Source organism: Scardinius erythrophthalmus (genome assembly GCF_964197995.2).
Source record: "Scardinius erythrophthalmus genome assembly, chromosome: 14".
NCBI classification, from domain to species: Eukaryota; Metazoa; Chordata; class Actinopteri; order Cypriniformes; family Leuciscidae; genus Scardinius; species Scardinius erythrophthalmus.
This window is the reverse complement of record NC_138234.1, coordinates 12,387,027-12,404,792: the sequence shown is the minus strand read 5'-3', so window position 1 is coordinate 12,404,792 and position 17,766 is coordinate 12,387,027.

The following is a 17,766-nucleotide window of genomic DNA, read 5'->3' as shown; positions in this document are numbered from 1 at the left end:
TCACACCCGTCTCTGTACTCTTTTGTCTGTAATTTACTGTTCCTGAATTATTATTTTTAGGGAAATTTGACTGGATATTAACTGCATTACATAGTGACTGCACTGCTGTATCACACAATATGATCTGCTGGATATTTTGTCAAATGTAACACAATCACATCATCGCTCTCTAGTGTCCAAAGCAGAGAATCACATCTCTTAGAATAGCACTACTTTTACTCGCTATAAATAGATGCTGCTGTTCTCATAGAGGAACCGCCTAAGAGCATGACTGCTGATGGCTATTTCAACAACAAACCTATTATAATTCAATTGTATTTAATCAGCAGTGTAATTCTTGTCATTCTGCTGAGCTCGTGTTCTGTGAGGAGTGACTGCAGTGATAATAAATCACACCAGTTCCAGAACAACAGCAACACATATTCTTCCAATACCTTATCTTAAGACATACGTGGATATTTCATGATAAAGTCTTGTCATTATTACTAGATCGACTGATAATGGGGTTTACTGATATATTTGACTGGTATACACCTTTCTTCTATGGTCATCAGTTATGTGATATTGAATTAACTGGTAAATGTGGTGGGTTTTTGAGGAACAGCAGCAGCATCACAGCAATGCACAGGAAGTCTGACTCATTTATGCCTGTTATTCAGTGTGATAATTGTGTGTTACTTGCAGTGCACGTGAAGGTCACAGAGGTTATCTCAATTGAATTAAATGAACCCATTGTAATCAGTGACTCTGTTTACACTGGATGCTTCGTTACGCAACACAACAAATCCAACAGTAAACTGATGTTTAAAGTATTTGCTGATGTCCTGTTCGGACAGAGTTTAATTTGCTTTTCTTTTTCACTGTTGCGGCAGGGCACGAAAACGGTTACCGTCCGGTATATAGCACAGGAATATATCACCCATTCAAAGTGCTTGGAAATTGATTTATTGCTATCATGCTATCATCCAGCATATCATGACTCAAATAATATAATTTAATGTTTTTATTTCCATATTTGCAGCTTGACTCTCCAAGCGTTTTTAGGCCCATTTCAGAAGTTTGGCCAAATCTCGCCTGTAGTAAGTCAGTCACCTTCATCCTGTTCCTGGAGATATAGCAAAAACAAGTGAACCTGTTAATGATGATGGTTGTGTTTCAGTCAGCTCCCTAGTTCAGTAGTCAGGGCACTGATCAGGGATTTATACATTTTAAGGGCTGTCTCATTTGCAAAATCCTTCCACTGCACTGAAGCATTCACTCCCTAAAAAGTCCCACAATGCACCATGAAAACCAGGGAGGATCGATGCTCACAAGAGCTGCGTCCCAATTCAGAGGCTGCATCCTTCTAAGGACACAGACTTCAAAGGCCACGAAGGTCAGACATACGTTGTTAAATGGTACGTTAAAAGGGATTGTTCTTGTCGGTTAGCAGCTGTGACTGCTGCTGTTGATGAGTGGCAGTAACGTTTGCATGTCTGAAAACAAAACAAGGTTTACAAACTAAGTATGTTCACCATGGTCTATTTCTGTATAATAAAGAGTATAAACTATATATAATCACATCTTAGTAAGATATGTCAACATTTGAACCGCTTTAAATAGTTTTTTTTTTAATTTTACATTTTTATAATTAGATATTTGAGTAAATTGAAACCTAATCCTTACTTTTAAAAGTGGAATTTGGTCATTTCTTTTTAAAAACTCCTGTCTTCACTGCAATGAATTTTGGGGTTGGCATGGCCACAAAGGATCCTTTTGTTGTATCCTTATGTGGAGGCCACATTTGAAGGAGTCTTTGACTTTGTCGTTCCACGGTGACGCAAACGGCCTTCGAATGCTTCCTTCGAAGGATTTAGCCTCTGAATTGGTATGCAGTCCCTTAAAAGAAGTTCTGAAGCGTGAAACATAATTCACATGAGCCAACTCACTACATAATGACATGCAATAGGTGTTTTTTAAAAATACAAACCACTATGTAATTATTAAACAACATAAACATACATCGTTAGACAGGTAATTAACATAATTTAGCTGACATTTATCATTTATTTATGGCTGAAATGTTGCATGCATATGTAACAATTATAGGGTAGAGTGGAGGTTTAAATTATAAACCAAGTATGGAAAATATCCAGAGTTTTCATGTTGTTAAATTTTTTAAAACAAATTGAATGTGTTCCAAGCCCCGTTTTGCCCCACAGGTGCAAGTAAAATGCCCCCACTCTGACAAAGCGATTTGCTTTATGCATTTACAGCAAAAATCTGAGTACAATTAGTTTTAGCTTCAAATTAAAAAAGACAAGCTAAAATGACAAATGAATATTTATTAATGAACCATGCTGAAAATTAGCCTTTTTGAAAAATAGTGTAAGCTGATGCTAACTGGCTAGATAACTAGCTAGCTGATGCTAACTTTTGCTAACATTGCTAACATTTCAGCCATAAATAAATGATAAATGTCAGCTAAATTATGTTAATTACCTGTCTAACGATGTATGTTTATGTTGTTTAATAATTACATAGTGGTTTGTATTTTTAAAAAACACCTATTGCATGTCATTATGTAGTGAGTTGGCTCATGTGAATTATGTTTCACGCTTCAGAACTTCTTTTAAGGGACTGCAAATAAAATAAAAATAAACTTGCCTTGCCTTGCCTAACTTGAGGTAAGTCTAAATATTTGTATCCAACCACCTAGTTAGATTGTGTTACATCTGATGGAAAGTCAAAGGATCAACGGATGTGATGTTCAGACCATGGTAACTAAACAGTAATTATGATATAGTGGGAAGGGAGAATAACATGTACTCCCTAACTACAGGCCAATCTATTCTAATATCATATAGTCACCTTTTGTGCTCTGTGCATGTTTAAGTTAGTCAGTAATTCTTCTAATCTGTTAATTCCTTCAGTTCTCATTCGTTCTCTCCCTGTTTGTTTCTATGGTTTCTGTCTTGTTAATAAGTCTCATTAATTCCTCTTGTTCTCTTTTGTGCATTTAAAGGAATAGTTCACCCAAAAATGAAAATGCTGTCATCATTTACTCTTCCTCAAGTTGTTCCAAACCTGTATGACTTTCTTTCTTCTGCTGAACACAAAAGAAGATATTTTGAAGAAAGTCGGTAACCAAACGACTGATGGACCCCATTGACTTCCATAGGAAAAAAAAAAAAAAATACTATGGAAGTCAATTGGGACCAGCAACTGTTTAATTACCAACCTTCTTTAAAATATCTTCTTTTGTGTTTAGCAGAAGAAAGAAAGTCATACAGGTTTGGAACAACTTGAGGGAGAGTAAATGATGACAGCATTTTCATTTTTGGGTGAACTATCACTTTAAGTCCGAGTTTAGTGCTGTCTAGTTGTCTTTTGTTGTCAAAAAAGTGTGAGTGTCGCCAGAGCCCGTCTACGGAGAGCCTGCCCACTCCCTATTAAGTCCTATTGTACCGAATTTTGGTTGTAGTTCCACCAGAGTTCCACTGGGGGCGATCGCCCATGAGTGCAGATTGAATGGGAGTCTATGGGGCTAGACGGCTAAATTTGTCTCTTTCACCCGATTGCCGTTGAGAAATCTCAGAATCGATAGGTTTTGCAAGTTCAACCTGGGTTATAGGTCGAAGGTTGAATGAACGAGTACTTATGTCCTTTCGATTTCTTACAGGTTGAGTTGTTGTTGCCCATAACACGCTAGCATTCTGCTAATGAACGCTGATTGGTCAGTGAAGGACTGATTACGACCAGAGATACCGCTTGATGGCATCGTGGCATCCGAAGCGGGACCAGAAACAAACAAAACAAAAACTCGTCTAGCACGTGTATTTACCTGTGTCAGCTGTGTTGTCGATGCCTCGAGAGAAAAGAAAGTGCAGAGCGCGAAAGCACCAAAGTGACTGAAGGATTCCCGTAAAGCAGTATCTCTGGTCGTACGATGTGTATGACGTCATTGACACTTTAAAAGACTTTTTAAAGCAAATAAGTGACTCTAAAAAATCTAACACCCAGCAATGTGTAATTTCTTTGCATCTCCTTTCAAATACAATATTCAAATTACTAGACAAAAAATTATATCCTGAGAAAAGTGGATTTTGAGGGGTATAGCTCTATAGACCTCCATTCATTCTGCACTCGTCCTGTGAGCGCCCTCATATGGAATCAAAGTGGAACTGCAACCATTTCGGAAGCCGGAAGTGTACTGAGAGTGAAACTTATCGCCTTATTAGACATTCTCTGATGTCGCTCTATCCTCACTCTAAAGGCTAATATTGCCCACAACCCATTGTGCTTCCATGGAGGAACTACAAACACGTGTTAAAAACACCCTATCTTCAGGAGCACTTGATAATTAAAGACAGGAGCGTTTGATCAGGGTTAGATCTGTACTCCGGAGGTAGGTTGATCTCCAGGATCAGGATCGGCCCCTGCTTTAGAAAATATCTTATAACATAAACAACATATGTCAATGGAACGAAAGTTTTTTATTTATTTTTCTCACACACAGTTCCTTACTACAGGTAATTTCAGAGCAACGATTTTGTTTTGTTTTTTACTAACTTACTTGATATAAAAATTTCAAAAAAAAAAAAATGTTTACAATACACTTTTAAAATATGTGTTAAATATGATCATTGTGTTGCTATTTCTTTTCTCTGTCTGTGTCAGACACAGTTTCTCATCATGGTTTAGGCCTATTGTTTCCATAGATTAGAGACCACAAAGTCGTTTATAGGCTATAGGCTATACTTCACCTATAGGCTATAGCACATGCTCTAAATAGCCATTCTCTCTCACAAACAAGTTTGTCCACAAACAGATCAAACCGCATCTCTGAAGAACACCAACCGCATCTTTCGGTTTGACTCAGAAGATGAACATCAGTAAACTTATGTGAGATCAGACACAGTCTTAACTTTACCTTTTCCATAAACTAAAAATGAGATCTGAATAAATTTAAACAACCATTTTTAAATCACTAGTTATGCTCCATTTCACTGTACCATATTCATCATATATTTTCATCCAATATTCACACAATATTCTTCTACTTTTAAATATTAAACATAGTCAAGCAGCTACATTTCAAAGACTATAAAAATGATAAAAATGAATGTTTTCCACTATTAAAAACCAAGTTTTACTACATAGTCTTATTAAAATCTTAATGAGATGATATGTAGGCTAACTAAAACATGCGTCCAGGGCGGTTGTGCATAGGAGGGTCAAACTCTTGTCGGGGGTGGATTCACAAGAAAGATTAACAGTTCTGTTATGCTTGCTTTAATCAGTTTGAGTGTTAATATCTGTGGATAGTCTTATTAGATCAGAGTATTTACTGAACAGCTGAAAATGTTTCACACGCTTGTTTTGTTCTGCTTGTGCTGCTGCCGTCTAATTGGTAAGTTATGAATATACAGTGAGGAAAATAAGTATTTGAACACCCTGCTATTTTGCAAGTTCTCCCACTTAGAAATCATGGAGGGGTCTGAAATTGTCATCGTAGGTGCATGTCCACTGTGAGAGACATAATAAAAATAAATCCAGAAATCACAATGTATGATTTTTTAACTATTTATTTGTATGATACAGCTGCAAATAAGTATTTGAACACCTGTCTATCAGCTAGAATTCTGAACCTCAAAGACCTGTTAAGGCGGGCGTACACGGTGCGAGTTCGGACCAGGATCGGACACTCGGGAGGTCGTGAGATATTGCACACGTTGCGAGTCAGTTTAACTCATAATCGCGTCAAAGCAGCTGGTACACGGCACGACTGTCCTGCACGAATTTTATCCCGAGCCGTCAGCAATCACGTGGGCTTTCGCGCTAAACACAGAGACCGTCAATGTTGCATGCGGGCAGAGCTTCAGATAGAAAAAATGACAGAAATGTGTGTGCAAATGATTTTTTGTAAAGCAGAGAACAGTAGCCTTTCAACATACAAACTTATGAGAGAGAGAGAGAGGTGTGTGTGTGTGTGTGTGTGAGAGAGAGAGAGAGAGACAGTGTATGCGCACGCTGTATGGTTGCTGCCACTGAGGTATAGCCCCACGTGGTTGTGTATGATTTGGTAATAGGGGACAGCTGGTGAAAATCGGGCCGACTCCCCGAATTTTTTAAACATGTTTAAAAATGATCGGGAGGTCGGGGAGGTGCTCATAACGTGCTCGGCTCGGCTCGTAATTCCTCTCACACGCTGCGAGCCGCGACCATGCGAGCATCACCGATCCCACTCGATTTCTCCCAAGTGAAAAAAATCATCTGCGAGCTCGTAAAAACAGCAAAAATCGCACCGTGTACGCCCGCCTTTAGTCTGCCTTTAAAATGTCCACCTCCACTCCATTTATTATCCTAAATTAGATGCACCTGTTTGAGGTCGTTAGCTGCATAAAGACACCTGTCCACCCCATACAATCAGTAAGAATCCAACTACTAACATGGCCAAGACCAAAGAGCTGTCCAAAGACACTAGAGACAAAATTGTACACCTCCACAAGGCTGGAAAGGGCTACGGGGAAATTGCCAAGCAGCTTGGTGTAAAAAGGTCCACTGTTGGAGCAATCATTAGAAAATGGAAGAAGCTAAACATGACTGTCAATCTCCCTCGGACTGGGGCTCCATGCAAGATCTCACCTCGTGGGGTCTCAATGATCCTAAGAAAGGTGAGAAATCAGTCCAAAACTACACGGGAGGAGCTGTTCAATGACCTGAAAAGAGATGGGACCACCGTTTCCAAGGTTACTGTTGGTAATACACTAAGACGTCATGGTTTGAAATCATGCATGGCATGGAAGGTTCCCCTGCTTAAACCAGCACATGTCAAGGCCCGTCTTAAGTTTGCCAATGACCATTTGGATGATCATGGGAGAAAGTCATGTGGTCAGATGAGACCAAAATATAACTTTTTGGTCATAATTCCACTAAACGTGTTTGGAGGAAGAAGAATGATGAGTACCATCCCAAGAACACCATCCCTACTGTGAAAGCATGGGGGTGGTAGTATCATGCTTTGGGGGTGTTTTTCTGCACATGGGACAGGGCGACTGCACTGTATTAAGGAGAGGATGACCGGGGCCATGTATTGCGAGATTTTGGGGAACAACCTCCTTCCCTCAGTTAGAGCATTGAAGATGGGTCGAGGCTGGGTCTTCCAACATGACAATGACCCGAAGCACACAGCCAGGATAACCAAGGAGTGGCTCTGTAAGAAGCATATCAAGGTTCTGGCGTGGCCTAGCCAGTCTCCAGACCTAAACCCAATAGAGAATCTTTGGAGGGAGCTCAAACTCCGTGTTTCTCAGCGACAGCCCAGAAACCTGACTGATCTAGAGAAGATCTGTGTGGAGGAGTGGGCCAAAATCCCTCCTGCAGTGTGTGCAAACCTGGTGAAAAACTACAGGAAACGTTTGACCTCTGTAATTGCAAACAAAGGCTACTGTACCAAATATTAACATTGATTTCCTCAGGTGTTCAAATACTTATTTGCAGCTGTATCATACAAATAAATAGTTAAAAAATCATACATTGTGATTTCTGGATTAATTTTTTTAGATTATGTCTCTCACAGTGGACATGCACCTACGATGACAATTTCAGACCCCTCCATGATTTCTAAGTGGGAGAACTTGCAAAATAGCAGGGTGTTCAAATACTTATTTTCCTCACTGTATTTCTGTTATGTAATTTATTTCCATTTCAAAGTAAAATGCTACTGCTACAAATTAGATTATTTTAATCTGTTGTAAACAATCAATTCAAATTATTAAAATTGAAAATCATCCACAGCAATTTATAAAATAATAAGAATGATAATTGAAATATTGTTAAATACATCTGCAGTAATCAATTACAAATGTCATGGGAATTCAATAATAAAAATGTATTGAACATATCCAGCATAATTAAATTTGTACGTTCAAGCTGTATTTATCATGTAACTTTACACAATTGTTTTGCTCCACAGAAGATAATTTTAAAACACACATTGAAGATCAATTTATTGATTCACACATGTTTGACTGTTGATGTGTCACCTTTCATTTTGTTCAGCATCTCTGCTGCTGTTCTTCAATTCATATTTAAAAATTGAGTTCAGGCTTTGTAAGAGCCTTAATCAGTGACAAAACCTCTTCATGTTCTCCAGGTGTGTTTGGTGATTCAGTGTCAGTGATGGAGGGAGATTCTGTTACTCTAAACTCTGATCTTACTGAAATACATGCAAACGAAGTACAGTGGAAATATGGAGCTAAAACATCCCTCATAGCTGAAATCAGTAAAGCTGCTGGGATTTTCTCCACATCTGATGATGTTCCTGATGAGAGATTCAGAGACAGACTGAAGCTGGACGATCAAACTGGATCTCTGATCATCACAAACACCACAACTGAACATACTGGAGATTATAAACTACTGATAACTGGGCACACTCCCTGCTAGTCATCACACTAAACACATTAAACTGAAAATAAGACTATTGTTTAGATTCATCCATATTTCTCTTTGTTCTCTCATGTTTTCCAGCTCGTCTGCCTGTTCCTTACATTACCAAAGACTGTTCCTCATCATCATCATCATCATCATCCTCAAATTGTTCATTGTTGTGTTCAGTGTTGAATGTGAGTGATGTGACTCTCTCCTGGTACGCAGGAATCAGTGTATTGTCCAGCATCAGTGTGTGTGATCTCAGCATCAGTCTCTCTCTACCTCTGGAGGTGGAATATCAGGATAAAAACACCTACAGCTGTGTGCTGAACAATCCCATCAGCAACCAGACCACACATCTGGACATCAACACACTCTGTCACACATGTGCAGGTACCACAGCTCTGATGATATATGTGTGTGTTTACTGACCTGATCAGACTGATGCGTTCACTCACATAAATGACTGTCTCTCTTTTCCTCTCCTTCAGTTCCTCCAGTCTCAGTGTCTCTGATAGTGTTGATCTCTGCTGGATCGTCTCTAGTGAGGACAGTGTACTCAACAAATTACACTAATATTAAAGGGAAAGCGGAGAACAAGGGATATTAATATAGACATATCTATCTGCTATAGCACAGGATTTGGTGGAGCAGGTGAAGCATATCATAGCACAGAGCATATGCAAAGAAAATAGGCGCTACATAACATGCTTACGTTAGTAAATATAGCATTCAGCACCTACCGTTAAGGTAAAGAAAACCTTTTGTGGTAAAACTATGCAGACTGATGCGAGACTGCATATATTACACTTTAAATTTAGACACATTTGAGGCATTTGATGGCCTTGCACAGCCAGCCACCCTGTCTGTTTCAGAGAGGCATATTGCCATCAGAATCCCAAAGTGGTTTGGACGGGATTCGAATCAAGAGCGTTTACTCTAATTTTGTGGTTTGATTTAAGCTCATCTTCAGATTCTTCCTCATAAACACCCCACTAGCCTCCAAATACAAAAGTGTAGGCCTACACAACAAAACGGCCCATGCGTGTCATTATGAGGTGTTATTTAGTTCTGTAAAAGCCCCACCTAACAGGTCCTTGTTGGTCAACTGGAGGACCATGTGAATCACACTAACACTCCACACTTACAGTCCCGAACTCTTTGACAACGTGGCCTTCGAACTGTCCACTTTAATAGGTGTGCGGGGTCACTCTTTATTTTTGTACTTTAAAGCAATTCAAAACCAGAGGCATCCTCAATCAAGCCTCGGGTGGCTTTATCTAATTCATGAACTCAGAAATTAAGAGGTTTGTAGCAAAACCCCCCACGTTTAGGTTCCCTCCCCAGTACCTAGAGTGAGGGAGAGGGGTGATACGAAAATTATGGGATGAAAATTTTATTAACACATTGATTTTTTAGCATTAGAGGAAAGAGATTCTATTGCATTGGTTGTAATGACTGTAGCCTGTTAAAAGTGTATTTTTATTTTTATTGTCCTTTTTTCCTGTGTGAATATTAAACTCTGAAGTTGATCTGATTTCTGCGTTGATTGGAATTTCTGACTTTTCGTTGTTATTATAGTTGTAAAAGTAAAAGTTTTGAATATGCAGATTATTATTATTATTTTTATTTTTTAGCTGCTTTGTTTACTCTACCAACCATGTCATTTTTAGATGAAAAATGTTCAGCATTTGTAAAACTTTTTTTTTTAAATGTGTTAATTTTTATGTTAATTTTTTTAACATTTAATATCACGTTAGACAATATTATTGCCTTTTCTCCTCCCACTTACCCATACCTGCCCTTTTTTCATACTTTTCTTCATTTTTTTTGTATGCTGCTTTGAAGTGAGGAAGCAGTGTATTGTGTATGGGGCGCCGTTTGTAAAGCGGCTCACGCTGAAAATAACAGCAACATTTTGTCACATTTAGCTTCAAACAATGTTTAAAAAACTGGTATAAATTTTTGACGGTCACTTTTTACCACATTTACAACAATATTTGTCAACTTAGAGATATTTTAAATAGTTAAATCTAAATATTAAATGTTACACCTAAATGTTAAATATTAAATCTAAATGCTAAATATAAATCTAAATGTTAAATCTAAATCTAAATGTTAAATCTAAATGTTAAATGTTAAATCTAAATCTAAATGTTAAATCTAAATATTAAATCTAAATCTAAATGTTAAATCTAAATGTTAAATCTAAATCTAAATGTTAAATCTAAATATTAAATCTAAATCTAAATGTTAAATCTAAATGTTAAATGTTAAATCTAAATCTAAATGTTAAATCTAAATATTAAATCTAAATCTAAATGTTAAATCTAAATGTTAAATCTAAATCTAAATGTTAAATCTAAATCTAAATGTTAAATCTAAATGTTAAATCTAAATCTAAATCTAAATCTAAATGTTGAATCTAAATCTAAATGTTGAATCTAAATGTTTTGGGTGAAACTAAATATTTAACTAATATGCAAATTCAAAATGCCGGAAGTGCCAAAATAAAAGCTCGAGGTGGTCAGTGTGTGTTTATAGCATGGTTTATAGTGTCAAATAACGAATAAAAACCATCTCATAATAATAACTATAATATAACGATAATAACTTCCTAAAATAATAAACACGTTTGGAGAAACTGTAGAGTATCGTGATGACAGAGTGATGACATGACATTCAGTCAAAGTGAGCCCCCTAGTGGCTGGCTATTATGGCTACAGGTCATAAGTCCCGCACTTTTCATAAAAGTGACACTAGCATACTCTTCAAATACAGTTTCTCCAAACGTGTTTATTATTTTAGGTAGTTATTATCACGATAATCTATGTCCAAGAGTCCATTTCCTCGGATGAGATGGTTTTTATTCGTTATTTGACACTATAAACCATGCTATAAACACACACTGACCACCTCGAGCTTTTATTTTGGAACTTCCTGTTACCGGCATTTTGAATTTGCATATTAGTTAAATATTTAGTTTCACCCCAAACATTTAGATTCAACATTTAGATTTAGATTTAACATTTAGATTTAGATTCAACATTTAGATTTAGATTTAGATTTAACATTTAGATTTAACATTTAGATTTAGATTCAACATTTAGATTTAGATTTAGATTTAACATTTAGATTTAACATTTAGATTTAGATTTAACATTTAGATTTAACATTTAGATTTAGATTTAATATTTAGATTTAACATTTAGATTTAGATTTAACATTTAGATTTAACATTTAGATTTAGATTTAATATTTAGATTTCACATTTATATTTATATTTATATTTAACATTTAGATTTAGATTTAACATTTAGATTTAGATTTAGCATTTAGATTTAGATTTAGATTTAACATTTAACATTTAGGTGTAACATTTAATATTTAGATTTAACTATTTAAAATATCTCTAAGTTGACAAATATTGTTGTAAATGTGGTAAAAAGTGACCGTCAAAAATTCATACCAGTTTTTTAAACATTGTTTGAAGCTAAATGTGACAAAATGTTGCTGTTATTTTCAGCGTGAGCCGCTTTACAAACGGCGCCCCATAATTGTGCAATCAAACACAGAGCTGCCAACTCTCACGCATTCACCGTGAGACTCAGGCAATTAACACTTTTCACACGCTCTGACGCCACACATCCACTTTCTCACGCACAGAAAAATCGCGAAGCATAGAGGACACGGAGACCGACAGACAGAGCCGGTTCTAGACATTAGGAGGCCCTAGGCAAAATTCATGTTGGAGGCCCCCCACCCCCAATAAAAAAAACACTTGAAACAAATATGATTCCTAACCTTTTTATTTATACAACATTTAATTTTAAAAGCAGTATATTTTTACTTACACAGTACATAAGTTTGGACACATTACTATTTTTAATGTTTTTGAAAGAAGTCTCTTATGCTCATCAAGCCTGGATTTATTTGATCAAAAATACAGAAAAATAATATAGTGAAATATTATTAAAATTTTAAATAATGGTTTTCTATTTTACTATACTTTATATTTCTGTGATGCAAAGCTGAATTTAGTGTCAAGTGATCATTCTGATTTATTATCAAATGTTAGAAAGGGTGCTTAATATTTATTTTATAATCTGTGATACTTTTTTTCAGGATTTTTGATTATTAAAAAGTTGTTTTAAAAAAGTCTTCACTATCATTTTTTATATATTTAACACATCCTTGCTGAATATTCCTGTTTTTTTTCTGTATTTTTGATCAAATAAATGCAGGCTTGTAGAGCATTATAATAAACTTCTTTCAAAAAACATTAAAAATAGTAATGGGTCCAGACTTTTACCGGTAGCCTACTGTATGTACATATTAATCAAACTTTATCTAAGGTAATCTCTTTTTTGTTTAATGAAGATGTTATTGTTGTTGTTGTTATTTTGCTGTTTTATTCAATTTATTCACAGTTCCAGAATCCCACTTCAGTAAATGAGCATAAGTGCTTTTATATCGCATTGCTACTTTAAATATGCTATACACAAATCAAGTGGAAGAGAAAGACACGATCGCTACTGAGCAGAAGAAAATGTATAAACTGATATTATTGGCGTAATGTCAGGGTATAATCTAATCATCAGCAGAATTTAGAAGATAGACCCATGAGATCCTTTATTTGAAACATTTAAAAATGTTGTAGTGTGTTGGCTTTTTAACTTAGAATACAGACGCCTTGTCTTTTAATTTTGTAGCTTTTTTACTAGTCAGCTCCCGACGCGATGTTATTCATTCATTGTACGCGCAAATTCAAAGCGTCGCGTCTGGGCACGTTAATGACGCTCGCGCTCTTTTAAACTCGTAATAAAGCGGTGAATGATTTTTACAGAAATGACGCTGATCTACAGGACAAGTTTATATTTAGAATACATTGCAATCACTCCAAAATAGATGACGACAACTCACACACCTGCATTTTGAGCTGTGCTTCTTTGTGTGCTTAGGCTTTTGCCTCGCAGCACCTGATGGATGCGTTCGTTACACATACTTTCAGAAGCCGGCACCCGCTTTGTAACGGACACATTAATTGGTTTAACTGCAGTAATGTAACAGTCTATGGTGAAGATAAACATCGTCACTATTTTTAGTTAATTAATAAATATTGAAATAAATTGTAGATAGGATATTTTTACATTATATTATTTTTTTTTTTTTTGTCCCTCTGTCTGGGCCCCATCCCGCCAATCGGGCCCTAGGCACGTGCCTAGTTTGCCTTTGCGTTAATCCGGCTGTTAAAATAAACCAGAAAGACAGAATTAGATGGTTTTTTAAAAACACTCGTATAGCTCAAATCATTGGAAATATTAGTATCTGTACAGATGTTCAGTGTAATGAAGGCACTGAGAGATTCAGAGACAGACTGAAGCTGGATCATCAGACTGGATCTCTGACCATCACAAACATCGCAAACACAGACTCTGGAGTTTATCATCTACAGATTATCAGCCACATCAGTGAAAAGACCTTCAATCTAACTGTTCTAGGTGAGTAATTAGGGCCCAAGCCCTGAAAGGGCGAAGGCCCTATTGTTTCCGTAAGGATTTTTTTTTTTCTTTTTTTTCTTCATTATTTTTTTTTTTGCCTTTTTGCCACTTTTGGGGCCCTTAACATGCTCAAAAACTCTTGAAATTTTGCACACACGTCAGAACCTGCGGCCATCAGGGCCGGGCTGAAGCTGGTACTGGGGCGTGGCAGGGGGGCTCGACAGCGCCCCCTGGAATGGGGTCCGAAAACTTGGTCCATAAATCAAACACGCTTGCATGTAATAATATGAATCTCAGTACACATATAGATCTCATTGGGCCGAACAACTTTCGTGCTCTAAGTTTTACAAAAGCCCAACAGGAAGTCGGTTATTATACGTTGTTTGGAAAACGCATACAATGGAATGTGAAATACTCCTCCTAGGGATTTCATCCGATCGCCACCAAACTCGGTGAGAATAAAGTCAAGACATTGAGGATGAATTCTTGCGAACGGATTTTTGATATCTCGAACGGTTTGGCTGTGGCGAGGAAACGAATTTATGGCGAATAATGGGACACAGGAAGTGTGTTATAACTTCTGCATAGATTAACTGATCTTGATGAAACTTCAGCAGTGTGTTCGTTGTAAGAGGCCGATCACATGGATGTGACTATTGTGAGTCAAAGTTATAGCGCCACCAACTGGCAGCAGGAAGTGTGTCACTTTCAAAATGCTTTGAAGTCACCCTCTTAATTTTACCCGATTTGCTTAAAACTGTATGTGTATAATGTAAACACAGGGCAGATGTAGACCTGTGAAAGGATTATTGATATCTTAGATACTGTTGCCGTGGCAACGCATCAAGTTTTAATATTCTTTTCGGATGCGTTTGAGACTCTTAACATGCTTGAAATTGGATGAAACTCGACAGACACATAACACTTATTAGCCAGTAGACATGTGAAAAGTTTCAGAAACGGGCGTGGCAGGGGGGCTCAACAGCGCCCTCTTGAACAGGGTCTGAAAACTTGGTCCATATATCAAACACGCTTGCATGAAATAATATGAAACTCGGTACACATATAGATTTCGTCGGGCCGAACAACTTTCCCTCTGACAAGTTTCACGCCAGCCCAACAGGAAGTCAGCTATTATGGGTTGTTTGGAAAACGCTTGCTGTGGAATGTGATGTACTCCTCCTAGAGAATTCATTCAATCACCTCCAAACTCAGTCAGCATGAAGTAAAGACATTGAGGATGCTAAATTGCGGACGGATTTTTGATATCTTGAACGGTTTGGCCGTGGTGAGGAAACGAATTTATGGCGAGAAAAGAGAGACACGAAGTGTTATAACTTCTGCATACATCAACTGATCTTGATGAAACTTCAGCAGTGTGTTCGCGGTAAGAGGCCGATCAGATGGATGTGACTATTGTGAGTCAAAGTTATAGCGCCACCAACTGGCAGCAGGAAGTGTGTCACTTTCAACATGCTTTTGACAAAAGTGGGGGGGTTAGTTTTAAATACAGTAAAAAAAAAAATGTTTTTATATTGTTCTCATCAAGCCGGACAACTTTCTAATTTACATTCATTAGCTCAGAGCAAAAGGAAGTCAGATATTTTGGTCTGAATGTGGATTTTTTTGCAAAATCAGCCTATGAATTTTTAGCCACTCCTCTTAAACTATTTATTTTATTCCCACCAAACTTTTTCAACATGATGAAAATACATTAAATATGCTAAATTGTGAACGGATAATAAATATCTCAAACGGTTTTGCTATGGCGAGGGATTAAAGTAATGTCCAAAAAGGAAAAACTAAAAGCCTCAAATTTTCTAAAAATGTAATTATATACCATTTATTTCTATATAAAAGTATACAAACATCACAACTAAACATTTTATCTCTTTTTTTTCAATTTAAGAATGAATTTTAAGTTTAAAAACTGCCAGAATGGTTGTTTAGTCTAAACAATACATAAATAAAGTCAAACATAGTGCTATACTGCCCTCTTGTGTTCAAAATCAGGTAGGCCTATTATATCTATATATAAATATACTAGGTATGTGACGGTGAGAATATTTTACCACCGGTTAACTGACGTGTGACACCGCTGGGGGCTTTTAATCGCTAACTTAAAAACTAAAGTAAAATATGTTCGTCCGCACTGACATTTATATTGGTTGAGCGAGCGTTTCAAATGAATTCCTATGGAAGTAAGAATTAACTGAAAAACGTTCACTCTGTTCTGCTCGTTCCTCGTCTTGGATGCGCACCGTTATGAATGCCCGTGCAGCCATGAGCATTTTAGTTTCATTTTAAAATTAGCGCCTTTCGGGGGGTGGATTGCTTGAAATTATTTTACAAAAGCACAATTTTGTGTTTTATTGCAACTGTACACAAATATAAGTTAACACTTTGCAGTTTGAATGTCGTCCTGTATAATAATGGAGTATGTTTTTATGTGTCTACTGTTCAATCGCGCCCACGCCACACACACACACACACACACACACGGTTTACTATCTTTGTGGGTACTCTCCATGGACTTAATGGTTTTTATACTGTACAAACTGTATATTCTATCTCCTCACACTAACCCTACCCCTAAACCTACCTATCCCATAAAACTTTCAGCATTTTTACATTTCCAAAAAAACTCATTCTGTATGATTTATAATCTTGTTTACCCATGGGGACCTCTATTTAGGTCCCCACTGTGACACGAGTCCCCATGAGTCTGTGTGCATTCAGGTTAAAGTCCCCACCGGGATAGAAAAACATGAACACACACACACACACACACACACACACACACACACACACACACACACACACACACACTCCAGCATTACAATCTTGACATCGCAGCCTGTTCATTATAGCCTTAATAAAATATAATAATAAAATAGTCAACCTAACATATAAAAATTACACTGCTCTAAATAGTCAGTAGTACAATTCGTACATTCACAGTAAGCACCGCTCGCTCCACTGTGATGTTTCCAAGCAAATTTTTGCGCATGTGAAGAGGATGATTTTTTCCATCAATATTGGAACACGAGTGAAGAACAAAGCCTATAATAAAGAATAGTTTAGCATCCAAATACATCGCAAATGTTGAAACATTTTGATTCTGATGAGAGGGTTACGTGAGCCCAACACTGCTTACTTTCATTTTTACTTTTACATTAAATTTAAAGGATTTGTTGTGGAATATTTTGAGTGTATCATAAAATCTGAATAAAAAAAAAAAATAATAAAAAAAAAAAAATGAATGAATGAATGAATAAATAAATAAATATATATATGTATGTGTGTATATATATATATATATATATATATATATATATATATATATATATATATATATATATATATAGCTGCGAGCAGCGATAAAGGGCCAAAGCCGGCAGCACCGCCACCCTAAAGGCACCGGGGTTGCGGTGCCACCGGCTTGGGCCCGTAATCGCTGCTCGCAGCTATATTTTAATATTTAAAACCAACCAGGTTATTAATGTTTATAGCATTTAATGTTTGTAGCATTTATTTTAAGTATTTATTTTAAGCGGTTCAGTAACAAAGCTGTTTTATCAATAAAAGTCACAGGCAATTGTTAGGGAATTTACAGTTAAAGACCCAAGGAACAGATATGATTAATTAAGACCCAGAGTCAGAAGTGCAGTCAATGAAACACAAGAGTCAGAATTATAAAAAATTGAAAAAGATTTTTACTGAAGATAGTTTGCAGTTTCATCAGCAGAAATCAGCTTCAAGATTCACAAGGTGTTCGTAGGCCGCTCCCTTACAGTTACAAAGATCACAGCAATTATACCCTTCAAGGTCTAAGCTACGTCATTGCTTC